At 44.7% G+C, this 22,369-nt stretch overlaps 1 protein-coding gene across 3 annotated transcripts in view; it reads right to left on the bottom strand.

Annotated features, from left to right (window-relative positions):
- The window catches only part of RASD2 (RASD family member 2), a 50,442-nt gene that overhangs the window by 8,557 nt on the left and 19,516 nt on the right, over positions 1-22,369 (bottom strand). The window contains exon 1 of one of the 3 annotated variants that reach the window (XM_025206847.1): positions 12,107-12,182. The exons of 1 other annotated variant lie outside the window; for it this stretch is intronic. The gene's annotated coding sequence lies outside the window, so the exon portion shown is untranslated. Of the gene's footprint in view, positions 1-408; positions 1,121-12,106; positions 12,183-22,369 lie in introns of those variants that run through there. One more of the 3 variants, XM_006025985.2, reaches the window with a different exon arrangement.

Here is a 22,369-nt window from a genome sequence, read left to right on the forward strand (position 1 = left end):
ATTCCAGTGAGGCGTTGAATAACCTGAACTTCTGCACCAGATCAGAGAAACAGAATGAAGATAGTAAACCTGCATCTAAACTTGCCCCGCAGAGCATTTACATTTTGGTTTTCAGCACCTGAATGATGATTTGGATATGTTCCCCTCTCCTGACCATCCATTAAACATACTCCAGTGTGTCACTGTCCATAGTAACCAGCCAGTGTACCTCTCTCTCTCTCTGTTTAGTAGCCCTAAATGGTCTACTGCATCTAGCTAAAAAGAAGCAAAGCAAGCTGCATATAACAGACCGGGCAATGGTTAGAAAAGTCCTGGACTCCCTTTCATTTTCATGCACACCACTATTAATTTCTGTAGGGTGTTTGTCTCCCGGCTACATTAATGTCAGGTTCGCTGTCACTCCCTTACCTTTCTTTCTTTGGAGGAAAAGTCCTGAATTGTAGTGCAGTTCCTGCAGCTGTCTGGATGATTTTTTATCAGAGGCTGTTGCTGCTGCTGGAAAAAGCTGCTGTTCTCCAGATCCCAAGTGGCTGAGCTGGGCTCAGTTTTTCAGCATCACTTTAGCACCCTAACTGGAGGGAGAAGGACTGGAGGGAGTGCTCCAGGGGATGGTCCCCCGGAGGATATTTACTGGATCAGAAGACTGACATGATCCAAAGTCAGGTTATAGAGCCACAGCAGCTTTCCCCCTCTGGTGAGATGTGCTCTTCTCCTGACAGTCTCAGTTCACGCTAAGGAAAAAAGCTGTCTCCTACTCCCACTTGCTTTTCTTGCAACTTGCAATTCATAGACTTGTTGGGGTGAAAGGGGCCTCGGGTGCGACATCTAGCCGTGGAGGCTAGTGAGTACATTGAGCCGACCCATACTGTTTTTACATAACCTCAAAATAATAGATAAAGGGGAGTAATACACAGTAAAAAGGAGGGCTTGAAAATGTCTTAAGACAGCAGATTTGAAAGTGAGCCTCTCACTCCTGCAATAGAAAAAAAGCCAGACAGAAAAAATGAATCTTTTTCCTGATCTGAGATTTCTTTTAAAGTGTTCTCTTTCCCATCCAGAAGGGGCTTTTCTTTTCTTTATATTTTATTATTTCTCTATTGATTCTTCCTCCCTGCCTCTCTCTCCCTCTCCCTCAGTAGCTGTTAAGTTGCAGGTTTTCTTTCTGTAGGACTCACAGATAATTGGCTCACTCCTCCTTCAAAGTCAGTGTCAGAGACAGTAGAGGGAGGGGTACAGACTACAGAGGAGGTGGGATCTAGTGCTTATTGAAAGCCCTTTTTTACACAAAGTTCTTGGGCACTCCAAACCAGGAAGTCTCGTCCTTCCTACAGGAGACAAGCCTGTATGTACATGTGCATGTGCATGTGCATGTGGTGAGTGAGTGTGTGTGTCCACGTGCACGTGTACGTGCATGTGTGTGTGTGAGAGAGAGAGAGGTAGAGAGAGAGTGCTATGATTCCTGTTATTGTACAGCCTGTAAATTCATGAGTTTTTTCAAACCAGTTTTTCCCTTCTAATGTTTTACTGTTTTCTTTTAGAGAGAGTTGGGCTGATTCATTAACTAAATAGAGGTTTTCTGTCACTAATTTCTTGTCATCTTTTTTTGAGATATAGCAAACTCTTGCCACCCGGAGACACTGCAGCTGTTAGGAATGCAGTTAGTTCTGATTAAGAACTAAGAATAAGTATAAAAAACATTTAATGGCTTACAATTATTACTGGGTGACACATTTTTTTTTTATTTTGGTGGGCAAACATAAAACTTGGGAAAAATACTGATTTAGATCAAAGTGAAACAGATTGTTTTGGGGGGGTGGGGGTGGGGTTCAACATAGAAACTAAAAATATTCATTTTGGGACAACCCAAAACACTTCAGCCACTTCAAAATGAAATGTGCTCTTTCACGTGGTGGTTCTTTGACCCCTTTTGATCATTTTTTTCTTAATTTTAGAACAATTTCTAAATTTAAAACATTTTCATTCCTGAAGTTTCACTTAGAAAATGTTGGAATGAAATGATTCAGCATATCCAAAATGAAATATTTCATTTAAAAATGTAGAAAGGAATCCTGGGACATTTAAAAATATTCTTTACTCCCTTTTCACCTTGTCGTGACCCAAGGGTATGATTGTGTGTGCACTTTGGCACTGCAGAATTATTTCCCGCCATGGGGAGCTTTCTTTGCACGGTGCATTTCTCAGTTGCATAGAGAAAACCCCGGTGCAAAGGAGTTCCCGCCATTCGCATGCAAATTTGTGTCCCACTATTGGCTGTTTCTAAATTATTCCCACGTGGCGGCTAGCGATTGGCTTGCTAGCCGTATAAGAGGCTTGAGCGGTTTCCGCCCAAGTTGGAGATCTCCGGGGAGGACCTCATTTAGGAGGACTCCACATCCATCTCGTGAAGAACACTAAGCGCTGCAGAGCCTAACAAACCCAGCGTGTGCCTTAAGAAGGATACAGGGGCCTGATCAACCTCTAGCCTCTCCCCGTCGCCGCCTGATCCCTCGACGTACCCTTCCCTGCGCGCTCGGTCCACGGAGCCTAGCAAACTTTGTGTGTGTGTGTATCCAGAGCTCCTTCCGGGTTTAAGAGGCTCGAGTTTTCTACGGGTCTTGTTCGAGCGAGTTTTGTAACTGCAACTTAAGCGAAGCTTTTTCCTGCCTGCACCGTGACCATCTACGGTGTAAGTAACATCATCTTTAATCAACCGCTACGCATCCGTGCCTAATTCTAGTCCGCCGTGCCGAATTCCCCGACCCATGTGCCAGGGCTGCTGGCCACAGCCCTCCGCACGCCCCCGAAAGCCTCGGACCGCTCCTGGCCCGCACACACCCGAAATTATTCGTCAAATTTAATTCAAATTCATAACTAGTTTCAGTTGCCCTGTCACTCCTTGTTTCAGAGAATTTACTATAAATTGAAAAATTTCATTCAAATAGGTAACTTCATTTTGACTCAGGACCAATACATGAATCCATGTTCTCTCATAGACCACACTCCTAAAGTTCCTGATCTCTTCTTGCTGTAGGAAGACCGCTTTCTACATAAAATGATTGTTTATACTGTCCCTACCACCATTTTCCTGCTCTGTTAGGCCCACGCACCTAACCTGTGCATAATCAGTCATCTCTGAAGCAGGTGACATCTGGTCACATGTACCCATACACTGCTGTATGTACATGGCTACTGTTTGCCAGTCCCTTCTAACTCCTTTATAATGTACAGTAATGGGTGGTGAGTCACTGCATAAATTCAGCTCCCTTCAGAGGGATATTAGGACTTCTTCAATGACAGTCTCTTCCATTGAGTCAAACCTTCCATCTTGGCACACAGTGTGGTAGGGTGTTGGTAGCTCAGAAATTGTTATTTAATTGTCATAAGACGACCCTGACTTCTGGTGTACCAGATCAAACTGACAATGGGCACATCTACATGAGACATTTCACTGCACAGTAGAGAAAATTACGGTGCAGTAAGCATCACCATCTACATGCGCAGATGCTTACTGTGCAGTAATTTGCTCTACTCCGCAGTTAATTTGCTACCTGCAAAAGCACTTAGTAAATTAACTTCAGAGTAGTTACTGTGCAGTAAGGCATATGTAGCTGGCCGAGTGGGAGCAAATTTGCTCCCAGTAAGCCAGCCAGAAGGGGGCAGGAGATTGCTCCCTGCCCCTGGGAGTTGCATGCTGCCGGGGCAGGCTCTGGTAGAGAAGCTTGGGATGGGACAGTGTTCCCCTCCCCTGACAGCAGGGAGTTCTTGGCTCCAGTTCCACAATTGCTATTAGGGAAGTCTCCACATGCAGTCCAGAGCTGGCTGGAAACTGTCCTGGTCTGGGACAAGTCCCAGCCCTGAAGCTCTTTCCCAGCCTCATTCCCTGATCAGGCAAGTAAGGCATGGGGCTTGGAAATAGCTGTGGGGGAGAGGTAGATCCCAACCCCTCCCCTGCAGCTCTTTCCAAGCCCCCTGCCCCTGATCAGGGAGCTGGGGTCGGGAGTTCCTTGCTGCCAGGGCAGGGAGACATTGTCCTAGCTCAGGCTCTGCCATTGGAGCCCATGCTGGCAGCAGGCAGCCCCTGGAGGCAGGAAGCAATCTCCCAGTTCCCCCTAGAAGACAACTGTCTCCTGGCCTTGTTCCCTGCCAGCCCCTGGACTAGCACCCAGAGGGAGCCTAGAGCTCCCCATGGCTGCTGCAGGGAGACAGAGCAGGGTGGGAGCAGCCCTGTTGAGGCTGCTCCTACTGGGAGCAAATCTGCTCCCAAATGCCTGCACATGTAGATGTCTGCCCAGGCTGAGTTTACTCTGCAGTAAATTACTGCAGAGTAAACCCATCCAGCAGCATTTGCACATGCAGACATGCCCAATGAGTCAGTAGCAACTAAAAATCTGTCAGATCTTACAGCTATTCATTCAGTGGTCTAAATAAAATGAGTATAGGGGCCTTCAGCTCAGGTCTTATTAGACAAGGATTGACATCACAAAGTCAGCATGATAAAAGAAACGTCACTGGCAGTAGCAGCAAAGAAGTCAAGAGCCAGAAGGCTATGGTGAATTAACTCTCCTTTCACTCAAGTATGCCTATACTGAGCATGTTTGAGGGATTAGTCTGTTCTGGTGAGGCTCCACCTCACTTATCAAAGGAAGAGTCTGCCGTGTAGCCAAGATTCCAGTTATGTCACTATCCTGATATCTAACCTTACTAAAACTCTACTTTAAACCAAATGCAGGTCCAGAAGAAATAGATAAAAGCAAGGTTACAGCTCAAAAAACTTGCCTAGCCAGGTCAAAACCAAAGACTTGGCTATCTTTTGCTGAAGGCACTCAGATACCATAATGATAGTTGCTTGGTGGGAATCTAGATGGGATAAAATGTCCTCCAAACTATGGGTTTTCAAAGTAGTTCCTTCAAATTATACCAAGAGATAATTATGGGGGATAGACAACATCAAGTGCATTGGGATCCACTTAATATCATCTTACGATTAATGAAATATGAACTATTCATACAAGTAAAGCTAATAGTTCAACACAAATTCTTCAAACCATTCGAAGAATGTCATTTGCATTTTTTATTTATATTGTTGTTTCTGTTCATAGCTCATCAAGTCATGAGAAGAGGAAGGATGGCTCAGTGCTTTATGTACTCACTTGGTGCTCAGGAGGTCAGACTTGAAAAACTCTTTGCCTCTCCACAGACTTCCTATGTGCCTTTGGGCACATGATTCAGTTTTACTATATTTCACCTTTCCATCTATAACATGGGAATGATAGCACTTCCTAATCTCACGTAGGTATTATGAAAATAAATGTACTGAAGATCCTGAGGCGCTCAGATGCTACAGCAATGGCAACAGTCCTTTAAGAATGTCAGACAGATAAGCTGTGATCTAGAAAGTAAAGTTAACTAAAGTGTGTAAGGAAACCACATTTCATGGCTCTCTGCTTTCCTGGTACTGTTTAATGGAAGTACATTCAGTATGGTACAGAGGTCCACATTAGTGGGTGGATCTCAATGAAGGAAGTTAAGATTATAGCCAAGATGAAATAAATATATAACTCTCTCCCCCCAACCAATTAGAGAACATTATTTTCACTTTTTGTCTCTGTAAGACTAGTTGGTGAATGAGGTCAGCAGTTTCTAAAGAAAGGTCTATTTAACTCTTCTTGGTCATAATGATAGTGTCTGCAATGTGGATTTCTAGTCTGGGGCTAAAGTACAAGGCATGGTGGGGAAGTGCATAGTTTTTAAGGGAGTTAATTGTAATTGAACAAAATCAGCAGCCATTTTTCTTGATAGGGCCTGAAAAATAACATTTCTTTTTTCCAGATACTGGCTGGCCATAAGTCTGAACATTAGGGCTGTGCGAGGCTTCAGACCGTGCTTCAGATCCGGAGACGCTTCGGACACTTTGGCATCCGAAGCAGCATGTCCAGATCAAAGTGCTGGCTTCGTTTGGCTTTCCGGAAAAGCTTTGGAGCAGCTTCGTAGATCCGGCCATAGGCACTAATGGGGAACCAATGAAATATCTATAACTTTGTTGTTTTTTGTCTGATTTGGATGACACTTGCAGGGGTGGTAGGCTCTGCTGAGAGCATGAACCCTGACAAGTTTTCAGGGGAAAATGCACCCCAAATTCTTGAAAGCAAAACTCATGTCACGTGTATGTGTTAAGCCATAGTGGGGTGAAAACTGCAGGGGTGGTGGCCCCTGCTGAGGCTATGAAGCCTGCCGAGTTTCAAGGTAGCAGGTGCAGGGGTTTGGGGGAAACTGCACCTCCAGCTGCGGACAAGCAAAACTCGTGACATAGCTGACCCTGTGTGTTAAGGCTCAGGGGGCTGAAAACTGCAGGGGTGGTGGCCCCTGCTGAGGCTATGAAGCCTGCCGAGTTTCAAGGTAGCAGGTGCAGGGGTTTGGGGGAAACTGCACCTCCAGCTGCGGACAAGCAAAACTCGTGACATGGGTGACACTGTGGGTGTTAAGGCGCAGCATGGTGAAAGCTGCAGGGGTGGTGGCCCTTGCTGCGGCCATGAAGCCTGCCAGCAAGGGCCACCACCCTGCAGTCAAGGTGTCAGCTGTCAAGGAGATAGGTGCAGGGCTTCTGGGGGCCTGCACCTCTGGCTGCTGACAGGCAAAACTCGTGCCATGGGTGCCTGTGCAACTGACTGTCTCTGTCTTGGGGCAGTTGATTGTCTGTATTGATTATTTCTTCCCCTTAGTCTGTAGTTTTCTAGGTGTTAATCGTTGCTAATTAACTAATTTTCTAGTAGCTACTAGTAGCTAGGTACTGTGTATGGAGCTGGTCCCTGAGTGAATCATGATTAATTGGTAACTGGTAACACAGTAGCTTAGCAGCCAGGCTTGCAGTATTTTCCACCCCCTCTCCCCCCGCCACACCCATTCCCCAAGACAGACACAGATGCACAAGCAATCATGTCACAACTTCTACCTGTCAGCAGCTAGAGGTGCAGGGCCCCAGAACCCAGAAGCCCTGCACTGACCTCCTTGACAGCTGGCAGGCTTTGTGGCCACAGCAGGGGCCACCATCCCTGCAGCTGTCACCGTGCTGCACCTTAACACACGCAGTGTCATCCATGTCACGAGTTTTGCCTGTCAGTAGGTTGAGGTCCGTTTTCCCCCAAACTCTTGCACCTATCTCCTTGAAACTTGGCAGGCTTCATGGCCTCACCAGGGGCCACCACCCCTGCAGTTTTCACCCCCCTGTGGCTTAACATATACATGTGAGATGAGTTTTGCTTTCAAGAATTTGGGGTGCAGTTCCCCCAACTCCCTGTATGGATCTTCTTGAAACTTGGCAGACTTCATGCTCTCAGTAGAGGCTACCATCTCTGTAAGTTTCATCCAAATCAGACAAAAAACAACAAAGTTATAGATATTTCATTGATTCCCCCATTATACCCTATGGCCGGATCTCCGAGGCGGCTCCGAAGCTTTGGCTGGATCGAGGTGGAAACCCTGTCCAGAGCTCTGGATTGGATCCCTGGCATCCGAAGTGGCCGGATCCGAAGCTGGATTGAATACCTGCCTACTCGCACAGGCCTACTGAACATGTACACACTATCCCTGAGGCTGGCTCAAGGTCATTCAACCAAAGCTAGTGTACAAATACAATTGTTTTAGCTATAGAAGGTGCTGTCAATGCTGTACTTATTGATGGGCAAAAGTGCTGGGCTCACCTGAAAGATGGATAAGCAGAGCAGAGAGGGGAAACTAAGTCATATTGGTTAAGGGAAGGAGAAGAAACAGAGCAATGGGAGAAGCTCCATATTCTGATGGCCCATACTGACAGAGGAAAGAAAGGAAGGCTGGGAGGAAACAAATCTCCATGAATGATAAAAAGCAAAGTGACATGGCCAGTACTGTTCTGTATCAAAGCTGAAGCACAAAATGGCAGCTGCTTTACGGTGGCTCCAGCTAGGGAGGCTTCTGCTGTTTGAAAGGTGTGGTCCCCGCACAGCAGGCTGGCAGCCTGACCTCTGAGTTACAGAGCTGTGCACGCCATGCAGTGCACAAACTGATCTTCACAGGACCAACCCTCCCACCCCCTCAGTGCAGAGCACTGCCCTGGAGGCTAGGTGCATTCCTGTTCACCATTCTTTTACTTCTGAAGTGCCAGGTTGTGGCCACAGCAGGAGACTGGATGCTGGCTGGCTGGGCAAATGGTCTGATGGCGTAGGACCAAGCTCATCTCTTTCCCCTAGGGAAATGTTGACCACATGTCATTCAGCTCTGGTAAGAATTTGTTCAAGACAAACGATGTTCCAAGGCTTTTGTCTCCCTTTCAATGCAAACACCAGAGAGATTAAATATTTAAACCAGCTTTTCTCTCTCTCCCCATTCATTTTGATCCCTCCTTTATTCAGTAAGCCAGGCAAATTCTTCCACCCCCACACCTTCACTTCTTCCCTCCTTCCCTCCTACATTCACTGCACTTGTTTATAACCCCTCCTGAGATCAACACAGAAACATTATTAACACTCAGGAGTCAGCCAACTGCAGTACTTTCCCCAACCCCCATATGCTGCTTATCCTGAACCACAAGAAGTTGGGTAGCCATAAACGAGGCTGTCCTCATATTATCCACAATCCCCTGCCTATGAAACTCAATGGAGGGCACTCAAAGGTCTACAACCAGAGAGCAACATGGGGAAAGAAGTGGATGGCAAAAGTCTTAACGTAGAACAGGAATAGCTGAGGTTAATATAGACACTTGGGATTTCAGATACCTGGGGTATATTCCTAGGCCTGCCACAAAGTTTAGGTATGACTGAAGAACCACACAATTTCTCAGTCATCTCATTTGCAAAATGAAGATGATAATATTTACTTCCCCTCACCGGGGGACTGAGTGTAGAGCTGGTTGGAAGACAGGTCTGTGAAAAATTCCAAAGCTGCTTCTAATTTGCTTCTAATTTTTCAATCATCTTTATGAAATATTTTTTGAAAATAAATTGGATTTCCATTCTTCCCTTTCCTTTCTTTGCCACTATGTACACACAATGAATGCTGTCAAGGTTCCTTCTCCAAACATACATGTACACCTTCACTTGTCTTCTGCTACTTTACCTTTTCAGAACTTTTACAATCTTTGAAAAATTAGTAAGCAACAGGATTAGTTTTGTTTTGAAAATTCGGAATAGTTACTGGAAACTGGATAGAAACTGGAAAATGAGGAGAAAAATAAAAAATTACTTAAAAGAAGCCTTGATATCAAGCCTTGGGGGCTGGACCCAATGATCTGGGGGCTGGACCCGATGATCTGCAAGGTGTCCCTTCCAGCCCCTAATAATCTATGGATCATTCACTTGTTTGCATTCAATGGCAACGAGTGAGACATTGGAGTGGCAAAAACAAAATTTTCAGATTCAGCAAAATAAATGTTTCTATAAATGCTAAAACTGTTTGTAATAGCCTGCAGGTTGGGCGTTTGGGGTTTTTTTTGGGGGGGTGGGGAGAAAAGTCAATTTTCTAACTTCTGAATGAAAATTATTGATAATTTCTAGTTGGGAGACTTCTTTTTTTGTAAAACTCTGTGGACATCTTAAATAGAAGATATGAGAGAAGTACAAAGTGTTTTTCTTTCCTTATCTCCAGGGAGGGCTGTTGAGGTAAGGATGAAAAAACCAGCATCTAGACCCCCCAGTGATGCAGATACTGTTACTTGGTTTACAATCAACCTTGCCCTGGTGGGAGCCTCTCCATAACACTTGTATGTGGGGTCTACCATTTTTTTTCCTGGAGAAGTCATGCTGTTCTCCGAGGCTAAGGAGAGAATACTGAAAAAGCTCTTCAAGAAAAGAGGAGGATGAAATTATGACCTTCAGTCTCTTTCCAGGATCTCTTTTCTTAGGCTCTCCTTCACCTCTTATGTATCTGGGAAGAAGAGGAGGAAGGGTATGCATCTATCCCTCTGCAGCCTCATACATCAGTGACTAAAGCAAGCTTTTAGTGGGCCAGACTCTGTTGTTAGGTTTCACAGACTCTGTACTTAGGCCTCCCTCTGGCCTCCAATCCAAGAGCCACACAGAGAGAGGGGAAACAGCAGCTACTGGGCCTCGTCCAAAGCTCAGTTTCATCAGCACAGAGTTATCTGGTTATTTCATCTTGGTGCCCCATGTTGTGACCTTACTTCCCTCTCAAACACCTCCAGTCAAGGTTGGCTCCTTCCAGAAAATGTTTAGCTCCGATTGCTGCATAAGGAATGGAGACCGGCAGGGGGAAAACATAAGGAGGTGCTGGAAGAGTAAGAGGGCAGCTGGGTGAGGGGAGGAACCCACGGATTCCTACAAAAGCATCTAGACAAAAGGCTAACAAAGCCTCCTTAGGTACAAAGGGAAAAAGAAACTAAACAAATGGCATATTTTTATGAGCCGGGCTTCATGAAACATGCATGAAGCAGGGACTGCAACACCACAAGACTTAAGCAAAGCATGTGACACTGTCTCTGGCAGGTGGATCTCTTTTGGTTTCCATTAAAAAGTGCTGTTATATAGCCCTGATTGCTCCAATGGCTGCGGGATCACCTAGGCTTGTATAAACACTCATGTTCTGAGGCTCCATCTGCCTTGTTAATGGGTGGGGAGCAAGAAACAAGAAAAAAATCCTATGTATTGTAGGTTTTTAACATCTATTTGAGACTGCCATCCCCTTGCCACCTTCACTTGTACAGTCACAGGAGACTAGAAGAACTATTTCTGTAAAGTTTTAAGATCTTTACAGCCTGCTCTTTTTGCAGTAACTCTGCCAATGGTGTGTTCTTTGTGACTTAGGGCTAGGGACAGAAGTTACACATAAACTGCTTTAAATGATCAGAAACTGGTTTAAACCTATAACAGAACATAAATTCAGTGCACATAAACCGGTCTCAAAATGGCTGAAATTGGTTTAAGATAAACCTGGTTGAATGTAGTATCAGACTTAATTGATTTGGGTAAAACCAGTCTATGGAACTTCTGTCCCAGACCCCTTCCTGATTTAAGTTAGATCAGAGTACTCCAGCATCCCAGATGCTTTGCAGCCCTGAGCTGTCTGCTCCAGAGAGCAGGGCTGGCCCTGCCCCTCTTGTCCCTAGCCAGAAGGAGTTGGGAGATTGCAGGCACAGCAGCATCTGCCTGACTTCCCCTGCTTTGCTGCTTGCTGCTCAAGCAGGGGATGCCCCCCTCCCCCTTCCCCGGTCCCTTCTCCCACAGCATGGACCCCAGGCACATGGACCCTAGCTAGCATGTGGTATCTTAGCTAATACTGAGAGGTGTCTGTGTGTGTCCAATTTTACTGAGACAGTACAAAGGCAGACAGGACAGTGTCCACTTAGGGCTTTTTGGAGCTAATCAACAGGTCAGCTGGTAATGTCCCTCTACTTCCTTGGAAAAACCTATTTAGGAAGAGCTTGAACTAATGAGAGAGGCTTTTGTTTTCTTGATGAGCTAATGTTGTGTTATCAGCTCCCTGCTGGCTCCCTTGTCTGTCAGATTTGCTGCAGACAATATGAAGAAGCAAGGAGAGGGAGATTGAAAAGCTCAGTATCATCAACAGATGCATGCAGTCCACACAAGTAGTCCTCCCTCCCCCTCCCTGCTTTACCTCAGAGTGCTAGGTCGGGGCTAGGGTCTGGCAACACTCCTGCCCCTTCAGCAGTGAGCTAGGAGAACCCTGGGACTGTCTAGGCAGGGTGGGGGTTTAAACCCCTCCCTAATCAGAGCATCCTCCTGGGGCCTGGCCACGATCCCCCCCTTCTCCCAGCTCAGCACTATGGAAGGGAAGGGAGGGCTGCTTTAGTGCCCCCAGCTTCTAGTCTGAGCCACTGCAGCCATGTACCTGCATTTGTTGATTTAAAAGTGAATGTCTGTCTACCTCCAAATCGGTTCAATCTTTGCAGGTTAGACTAACCTGAAAAGATTGAATCAATTCAGGCTCAGGCTTTTTCAATGTCTGTTCCTAGCCCAAGAGACAGACTTTTTAAACTCTCAGCTGTGCTCCCTAATGCTGGTACTGCAGCAGTGGACTATGAAATTAAAAGTTATCCATTTGGCAATCCCCATGGTCTTCTATATGAAGTCAGTGTCTCAAGAAGACATCTTTCTGTTACCTTAGGTACTCAATCCTTTTGATGTATCCCTTGGCATCCTCCCTGAAGCTGATGGATCTGGATTTAACACATCACTCCAGTGTCAGGACACCATAGACCTGCAGATTTCCACTTGGCACTAGATTTCAAAGGTAAAAATGGAGTAATAGGTGATGAATCAGTGCTATTCTCTCAAGGACTTAAGAGTTAATAACTTCTGTACCCTCCACTTTCTGGTGGACTGTCTCACAACAGTGGCATTAATATATACCAAAATCTATACAATTACAATAGTTATTTACTTAACGTGCTCTTTTTCTTTTATCATGAAAATAAGGCCTTTGCAATTAAAATGCCTCATTACTTTGAGACACAATATTAAATATCTCTGATTTCTGAATCAAAGTTCCTGAATAAGAATAATTCTTGGAAAAAGAAACAGCTAAGAATTATTATAATGTTCTTTTTTTTTGTTCTTGTTCTGTTTTTTATTTTTGTTCAAAGAATAGTAATCATGCACTCAAGATGCAAAGTGAAAGCCATTATAAGAGTAGTAATACTATGTTCTTTTATTAAATCTTCTGCTAATATCTCAACATGCCTTGCAAGTGTTTATGAAATAGCCTCAATCCTTCATATGAGTCAGGTATATAAATACCACCATCATTTTACCACTAAAGAAACTGAGGTACAGAGCCACTAAATAATTTATCTAAGGTCACTCACTACATTAACGGGTGGAACTGAGAGTAGAAGCTTTATCTCCTAACTCCCAGTTTGGGGTTTTAACCAGGAGGCCAGGCACAATCAGCATAGAGATGTGATACAAGGAAATGCCTCATTATATTGACACACAGTATAGTCTGAACACTTGCCCTGGGCAACTTATTGTCTGAGCTAACAATACAGTCTCCATGGTACAGAACTGAAGGCAATTACTGACACATACAGACAACACCATTTTTGTCCGGTGATTCTAAGGGCAGCATCACCAACCATAAACATTAAAAAAAAGAATGAATCAGAGAATCAACAAGAGATTGGCTTAAAAATTACAAGCTTAAAACATAATCAATGTTAAATTATTCAATTTACTGTATGTCTTTTGAGCCTTTAGGGTGCGCACCAGTCACATTTCACACATTTCCTCTGCAACCAGTAGTGCTAGCATTTATTTTTTGTTAAAAATAAAATGCTCAACATCTAAGTAAAATGTCAAACATCACAAGATATACAATAAAATCACAAGAATTGGTTGCACTGAAATGGAGCATGGGTTATTAAGTGGAAGAGATAGGACACCTATCAGAATTGCTGTGTTAATTTGTTGTTATGAGGTTTGGTGCCAAGATGGAATGAACCCCCAAGTTAACACGGCCCTCATCTAGCTGCTCTGATTTTCATAAACTAGCCCAGTTCCAACCTCTATGAACTTGTTTTCAAACCTATTCTGAAGATCATGAAATGAAATACACATATACACTATGGCTAGTCCTATAAAGTATTAGAGTTCAAGGCTCAATAGAACCATTCAGATCATCTAACTCATCCTCCTGTGTAACACCAGTTGTAGAAAGACTCCCAATATTTTTCTGCACGGAGGCCATCGTTTGTGGTCAGAACTAAGTCTGTCTTTTGGAAAGACTGAAAGTCTTTAAATGTTACCCCTCTGGCAGGGTCATGTCAACATGTTTTGCACTAGTTGAAATAGCTACACAAGCTACAGGGCTCTGAGAAATTAGACCCAAGATGTATTCCATGCATTTGTTCTGAGGAAAGGTTCCTGGAACACCTATAGATGTATAGAGCTGCCTGTTTTCTTCTCTCTGCTTCCACATATTCCTGGCTTTCTTCCTCTCCAAGGGGTTTTTCTCTGCTTTTCATAATCCCACAACAATCCAATTAGCAACAAAAAATTCTCTTTTCAGTGCTGGATAAAAATCCTGGATTATTAAAGGCTTCTGTTGGTTTTGACCTGTACTTTCCTTGAAAGTAGAAGATGACTGCTGCTGTGGCATGAATGGAGGAAACGAGTTTTAATTGCCAGCAAACTAGGCAACAGCAGTTCCACTTTGTGTAGTTCCAGCAAGCGGAGAAAAAGAGTGACAAGGGATTAGAACTATCAGTCAAAATAAAGAGAGAGGAAGGAAGAAATGAGGGGGGGAAGCTAGAATAATTTATTCAAGGTAGGAAATCAATTTTACAGCTAATTAAGACATGAAAGTTAGAACAGTTTACATTTACTGCCACACCACACTAAACCTCTTGTCGTCTTTCTTGATTTGGGCATTTGCTATTTGCTTGCTTTTTAAGAAAGATGGAAAGGAAAAGTTAAGTTAGCACTGTTGTTTGTAGACAGCTTATATAACCACCTGGAAATAACTAGTCCTCATTAGTTTCTTTGAGAAGCATTTTATTTTATTTTAATCCCAAAAGAAAGAAACAGCTACACAAACAAATTCATGATGTACTGCAATTTCTTTGGCTGCTAACAACACAGGCTCAGCACTGACAAGGACACCTGAAAGTCATTTGGCTGAAAAAGGTCATGAAGCCTAGAATACTTGGCTAGGGACAGACATTCAAAAAGCCTGAGCCTGAATTGATTCACTCTTTGCAGGTTAGTCTAAGCTGCGCAGCTTAAACTGATTAATAACTGGACAGACATTCTCTGTTAAATCAGGAAATGGAGGCATGTGCCTGCAGTGGCTCAAGCCAGAAGCCGCGGGGCGCTAAAGCATGCCTGCCAGCCACTGCCAAAGGGGAGGGAGGAAAGACATCCTCCAGGGCTCTCACCCCTCCCTGCTGGAGTGGAGGGGGCATGGAAAGGAACCAGCCAGGGCTAGCAGGACACACAGGATGCCAGCCACCAGCCGGGGTTGGCACGGGGGAGCTGCTGCTAGACTGATGAGTGGGGATGGGAAAAAAGTCCTCTCTCTGAAGCAAGTATGTATTGAACACAGCAATTTGCAAAGCATACAACAGGGAATTACCAAAAATCTTCACCTAAGCTAAGATACAACCCAGTAAAACACAGCATACACACCTTAGTCTAACTTAAAATGTAAAGCATGAAGACAAGAGAAAGCCTTGCATAAGTCTTAATAATCCTGACGGCAGAGTGTCTTCTTACGGCCAGGCATTCAGAAAGTCTTTGTTTAGGTTTTACAGGTTCTGTTTTATAATGTAAATGTAGCTCTCTGCATTCTTTGGTCTGCAACTTCCGGGCAGAAGCTGTTTGCAACTTCCCTTAACTCCATCTCCAGCACATATATATGATGATGATCAGGTCTTTGCCAACACTTCCCACCACTCAGTCTGGTCCTGCAGGTCTTAGTTCTGGGCTCACAGGTGCAGATTGCCTCTCTCCCCTGCTCCAGGAACCACTGTGGAATTAATCCCTTCTCTGGCAGCAGGAAAGCTGTACAGAGGGAGAAATTAACTCCCTCTCTGCTTCGCTGCAGGAAAGCCATGGAGGTGTGGCTGGGGCTGGCAAACCCCAGCTGTGGTCTGCAGAGTTTGCCGGGGGGAGAGGGAGGGAGGAATTTGCTTCAGGGGCCATGGCAGGCCAGCGTCTGGCCACTCCCCACCCCTGCTTTGGCTGAAGAGCAGAGGGGAGGGGCCAACCATGCTATGGAGCAGAGAGCCCCTCCCAGCGCAGAGAGCATGCCAGGATGCTGGGAGTATCTGATTTAACTTAAACCAGCAAGGGGTCTGGGACAGACATTGCATAAACTGGTTTGACCCAAATCAGTTAAGTTTGATACTACATTCAACCAGGTTTATCTCAAACTGGTTTTGGCCATTTTCAAATTGGTTTATGTGCACTGTATGCCTGTTCTGCTACAGGTTTAAACCAGTTTCTGATCAGTTAAACTGCTTTATGTGTAATGTCTGGCCCTAGCCCCAGGGTAAAGCTTGACGCTTCTGCAAGGGAGGTGACAACAAGACACTGTACAAGGTTCCTCCAGACAGCTGTGCCAATGTAGCTCAGCCCCAGTATACAGAACCTCCTCATCTATGTGTTTGCAACCTTGCTCTGCCAATGCACTTCCATTGGGACCTACATTCCCTACTACTCCAGATCTGAGATGCGCTACAGCCCTGCCAGTGCATGCAAATCCTACCCTGCTTCATTCCCTGCTAATCCACATCTCAGCTCTCTGTAGCTCATGTCCTGCCAGCTTTGCAGTGTCACCTGGTACAACCATTTTGCCAATGATCATGATTTTACTGAGAGTCACAACATTTAGTGTTTTTCTGAAAGCCCTAGACTGGAGAAGGATTTTTTTTCCATTTAAAAATGGTATTAATGGGGTTCTGTGGGCATCTCAGATATCCATAAAAAGTAAGTTTTTAGCCTTTGTGGTTACAAAGAAACACCTAAAAATATGAAAGCTAAAAGCTACCAAAAAGGAAGACAAATAAAAAAGTAACCAGAATGGGATTTTTTTCTGTTTTTGTTTTCGTTTTAATCTCATGATCTTTTAAAGCCAATCACATAGTACATAGGTCAAGAATTTTAAATTATTGAATTTAAGAAAAATGTTTTAAAAAATGGAATGCTGGCAATACAGTTCTTACAGAGATTAATGTTTAGTCCAAATTATATGGTAATTTTAAATTGTATACAAGCATCCAAGTCTCCCAAACTAATTTGGCACCCCCGGACTAAAGGAACAAACAAACCAATTATTATTGCAATGCTATAATTCGTATTTTCTCTGCTGCTTCACACACACAAAAGTTTTCGATGGAGTGGGAGAGTGACAAGAAGAATCAGGGATGGAAGTCACCATAGCAACCTCAGAATCCTCATTTCCAGGCTTATGTAACCATGAATAGGTTTGGAAAGTGCAAAGGGGCACTTTCCTCTTCACAGAAAGATTGCTTCAGTTGGCTCTAATTAAAGCTCTAGCAAGCCATTTGCCAGAACTGTGGTGCTTCCCTCGAAACCTGAGCCTCAGTCTCTTAGTTCAGGTCTCACTGCTGTTTGCGTGACAGGGTCACAAGCTTTTGGGTGTATGTGCAGAACACAGTGGCCCCAGTAATGCCATCCTTTTTTGACATATCAAACCAGCTGCTGAGAAAGGTTATTGCATCACATGCGAGGCATTTCCTGCCCCATCACTGGCCAACCACGAGTGTCCTTAGCTGAATGTCACCTTACTGTATAGCAATTACAACTCTCCTGTCCCGCAGGTGATAAAAACAAAAGCTATGGTGAGACCTGGGTGAGATGCTGCAGGATGAAGCAGACATGTTTCATACTTGCTGTCACCAGTTTATGTGCTCTGTGTCTGCTTCACCGAGTTGCACCTTTGCAGTTGCAACTAGGTACAAGGCCTAGGAGCAGAGGCACGATGGAGCAGTTCTGCACTCTGGCTGGTGGCAGTGCACAGGGCAGCAGCCACAGCTGGACTGCTGGCAGTGGTGGCCAGGAGAGCAGCTGCTGCTATTTTTGTGACCCCCTTCCCACTCCAAATCACTGCCTGGAGCCGGTGCCCTTGTTGCCCCTATCATTAGTTTTCCTGCTAAGAGTAAACATAACATCTTTTTGGTCTTTTTAGAGATTGAGACACTTAACATCCTAGCTAAGTTTCTCTTCCCTTGCCAGATATACAAAAAAGAGACAGGTAAAGAGAAAGAAGGGAATCTGTCTGTTAGCAGAGAGAATCCTCAAGTGACTCTTCTGCATGGTGGTGTGTGTGGAGTGATTGGACGTACGGTTTCTTTGGCTATACCTGCTCATTGCTTCCTCAGAAGTGTTTGCTGTGTTTTCCAGACACAAAGAACACCTTGCATCTTTCAGTCTAGATTAATTTTCTTTTGGCTTTAATAACAAATGAGAGAGAACAAATCTACAGTCACCATGAAAGAGAGAGAGAGAGAACATGCTGATTCACTTTAATGCCTGGCATCTGAACTAGCTAAAAATGATCTACAACACAGACAACCTCAAAATGGATAGACAGGTCTGTGCCTTTGGAGACTTAAAGGGATTGCACTCAGAAAACAGATTCAGCTTAACAATCATACAGCCCTGTTGCAAATTCTTGTGCTTTTTTACTACATGTCTTCTGATGTATTTTATCAAGCCCCAGCTTCAGGATTCATGTGATCAGAGAAGAATCTCATTTTTCATTAAAAAAAAAAATGTCTAGCCTTCATGATGGGAGAGAAAAGCTTGGAAATGTGGCCTAAGTTCAACCTAAAGGCTCAGAAAATAGAAACCAAATAGGAAACACAACATGAAAAACATCTTATGAGCCTAAGGGAACATGCGACTTGAAATGCTTGGTGTTAGCAATACTGAGGTAGCTATGGCCACCACAATATCTTGTCTATCCCCACTGCAAGAAGTGATATAACTACTTTCCACACAGCCATGACTTTCATGTCTTACTTTAAGCTGTGTGATAATAGAGTGCGTCTAACATGCGTGTATGAGGGGGGCTAGTGGAGCTGTCGGGGGTGGGGAGGTTGGCAGGTTCGGGGGGGTTTGGCAGATCCCCCAGGGGATGTTCATCCAGGGTTGGGGGAATTGGAGGAAGCTAAAAATAGCTCATGCAGGGTTGGGGGGTAGGAAGAGTACAGCACTGGGTGGGGCTGGGGCAAGCCCCACTGTTTGCCCAGCCCCAGGGCTGCACTCCTAATGTGTGCAGACATTTGTTAGATAGGACTAACCTGTTCCTGATCTAACTTAGTTTGTCTCCTCTGGTGAACTAAATTAGATTGGGCCTGCCATTTTTTGCCTGATCTTACCTCCTAAATGTCTGTACAGATTGGCACTTAGATCAACCTAACCCTAGTTAGGCTTAAAGCCCCTTCTGCTCAAACCTTAAGGTTAATATTGTTAAAGTTAATAAGGTTAATATTGTGACATCTCTCAAGACAAAAGGTTGTCAGAGACCCCCTGCTTTTCATTTTATTTCCCAAAGCACATGACCCCCATGCCTGACTGGCCTTGCTATCAGTCTTTTAAGGAAGGGTCAGTCCTAGAGCATTATCCTGTGTTTGGCCCATGGAAAGCTATTTAGTTTCTTCAGTGTACATGGTGAGTCCAGCTGGGAGCTCAGTTACTACCTGCTGGTCAGTTTGACAGCCCTTTTCTTTACAAAATGAATCCCTAGATCACAGGCTAGGACTCTGTTTGTAAAGCCTGAAGGTCCATCCACATCTTGCAAAGGTTTTGGAAGTATTTCCAGGCATTTGTTATATTGGAAGGAGAGGAAGGTGATGAAGAGGACTTGGCAGGCTGACACAGAGACATTCTAAAGATGTAACTCGCCATGTTCATCCAAAAAAGTGCAGAGTTAAATGAACTGTCTTGAGTCTCTACTAACAGCTAATAAAAATTGCCAAAGCCCATCACAAATGCTGGATGAAGAGGTAACTGAAATTAAATGTGTGCAGTAAAACCACAGCCTCCCCTAGCTGTGATGGGATGGCTGATAAGAAGAGCAAGTTCTTGGTGCATGAAAGCAAAAGTTGAAATGCTATTATTTTACCACTTCCCTGTTGGACTCTTAACTCTGGGCTGGATTATATCTTGCCTTTACACACAAAATTTACACAAACCTCTTTTAAACCTTACACAAAACAGACCATCACAATCATAACCCCTCCCCAATCCAGGGGCAGTATATCATCCCACAATAGCAAAGAGGAGTGAGAAGGGCTTGCCTTTTCCCCATCACCCACTGGAACAACATGAGTGTACTGGGGAACAGACTGCACTATCTTCTCTCTGTTTACCAAGAAACTTGGGAAGGGATTTTACCCTCCTTCCCAGAGTTCCTCCTCAGACTGGATGACTCCAGATGGTCCCTGACTCAAGACAGTGGTTTATAGATACAATCTAGGCCTCTTCATTTTTTGCCCTTGGTAGGCAAAAAGAAAATCAAATAAAAATCAACTAAGCCCTTGTCTATGATAGCTGTACTGCCTCTATAATCATTTAGAGAGGGGACCTTTTATTCGTCATAGCACAGCTGCCTCTGAGGCTAAAGAGGCCAAGAGAGCACTTTACAGAAAGACTGAAAGGACATTGTCTTATCTGTTTTTACAAGCAGCTGGACTAGCTAAAATTCCCCATATGGTCCAACTTACACGAAGAGGACCACTGATCCCATACAACTGGCATCCTGAAGTTTCCTGAGATAGCTTTTGAGATCCATATTGAACTTTGCTACTAGCAGGAGAATCCTGGGTAACCACAAGAATAAAATGAAACATCCTTCAGGGCTTTGTCACTGGTGCGATACCCTCCCTACTGGCTGTCACATAATGATGATAAGAGCAGCTGCTGTGCTACTGCAACACGTCAACAGTGATTATAGCTTTATTGTGCTGAATCACCATAACAGCTGAGAAACATGTAACTGTCCCATGACCTGCAAGCAAGCTTGAGCAAACTGATTCTCCCTTCAGCAACTCTGAATCTGTGAACTGTTGGGTAAAGCGGTCCTGAAATATTACCTTGCATCAGTTGCAGGTGAATTTTGCACAAGATAGCTATGTGACAGCTTCCTGCTAACAAGCCACAATCCTCATTGGTGACTACCAATTTAGAGATGCGATGACTCACAGCAAGCCAGACATGGGCACCCAGACATGATAATGAAACCAAATTTGGTTTGAAAGAAGAGGATCCTATGAGGCGTTTCAAACTCCCTTTTCCAATTCTCTATTGCTGTCAGAATCAAAGTGTCAAGTCTATATAGAAAAAGAAAGAAAAAAGAAAAAAAGGGGGAAAAAAGAATTTCAGAAGCAGTGGAATGGCTCTCCAGCTGGCCTCCTTGCTGTGAAATAACACGGAGCCATCAAAGTCTCTTCACGTTCTCCTCCCCTGCACTGAATGCCCCGAAATCTCACCACTCACACAGAGACTTACAAGCACTTGACACCAGTTGTTTCTTTGGATTTGCCCTGATTAGCTGCCTTCAGTCCGGAAGATGGAAGAACTATTTTATGCCTCTGCTGTGTTCCACTGTCTGCAATTGTCATGGATAAGAGAGGATGTTAGAGGAGAAGTTTCTCAAGAATGATGCAAGTGTTGCACCCTAGAAAAAAACCCTGTGGGGGATAGAGGGTGCAGAGCGCTGGGCAAAACCCTCCTGGGGGGTTGGATGCCAAGTACTGGGAGTAGAGGGGTAGGTCAGTCTTACTTCCCCAGGGACTCAAAGTCCTTGGCTGCAGCTGGTGCAGAGTGACCCATTTGCCCCATCTGCTGCTACAGCAGCAGTTTGGAGCCCCTGCCTCCAGCTGCTTCTGTGATAGCTGCAGCAAGGGGCTGTTGCAGCAGGACTAGAGACTACCTGGAGAGTCGCCATTCTAGCACCCCCTCTAAATGGGCGCCTGGGGCTGGCCCCCACTCACCCACCCCAAGTTCTGCTACCAATGTTAGAGCTTCAGTGCTCTACAACAATCCCTCCAGGGCAGGGAGGGGGCAACCTTTTTGGCAGGGGTGTCACAAATTAAGCCCCATGCCCTCCCTAAATGGCACTGTAATCCACTTCTGCTGCCTGATCTGCTGCTTTACGTTGTGCTCCCTGCCCTATTTGTGAGTGTGCTCCCTGCCCTTCCCCAGTCTGTCACGTGCAACACACAAAGGCTGTGGCACTTGTTCCATCGGTTGGCCACCCCTGCTCTAGGGAGTGGTGCGTTCGCAGCCATTCCAGGCCTGGCCTCCCTGGGCATCAAGCTTTCTTAAGAAGTGTTGTAAGGCAACTGCACATAGGGAACCTACTCCTATCCCAGCTTCTCCTAGCTGTTGAGAATAGAGATAAATACTGGCTCTGAGGCATTCGAACACTACTGTTGCACCAAGATGGAAGTAATACAGGGAACAGTAACAGAGTTTGCTTAAGATGTCCCAATGTTTGCTTTACAGAATAGGAATACTCACAGACTTACTTCAATAGGATTGTCTGGGGAACTAAGAATTCCTTCCAGTATCTCGACTCTCCTCTGCTACCTCCCCAAACTCACCTCTCATCTTCAGGTGTTGACCTTAGCTGTCCCCAGCCTGGCACTGGCCACACTGATAAATCAGTCTACTGCTCCCATGACTAGTTGAGACCAAGTTGTCTGCCTCACACATCACACTTCAGAAGGAAAACATCATTAATGAAAATTGATTTTTTCCCTCCATAGAGCTAGGTAGTGAATATTTTTAAACACAGTTGCAACAAGATGTGCTAATTGGCACCACAATAGCCCCATGGTCCTTCTTTCTAAGCAAGTTAAAGAACAGATGTATATTATGAAACCCTGCAGGGA

Source organism: Alligator sinensis, unplaced genomic scaffold (genome assembly GCF_000455745.1).
Source record: "Alligator sinensis unplaced genomic scaffold, ASM45574v1 scaffold215_3, whole genome shotgun sequence".
Classification (NCBI taxonomy): domain Eukaryota; kingdom Metazoa; phylum Chordata; order Crocodylia; family Alligatoridae; genus Alligator; species Alligator sinensis.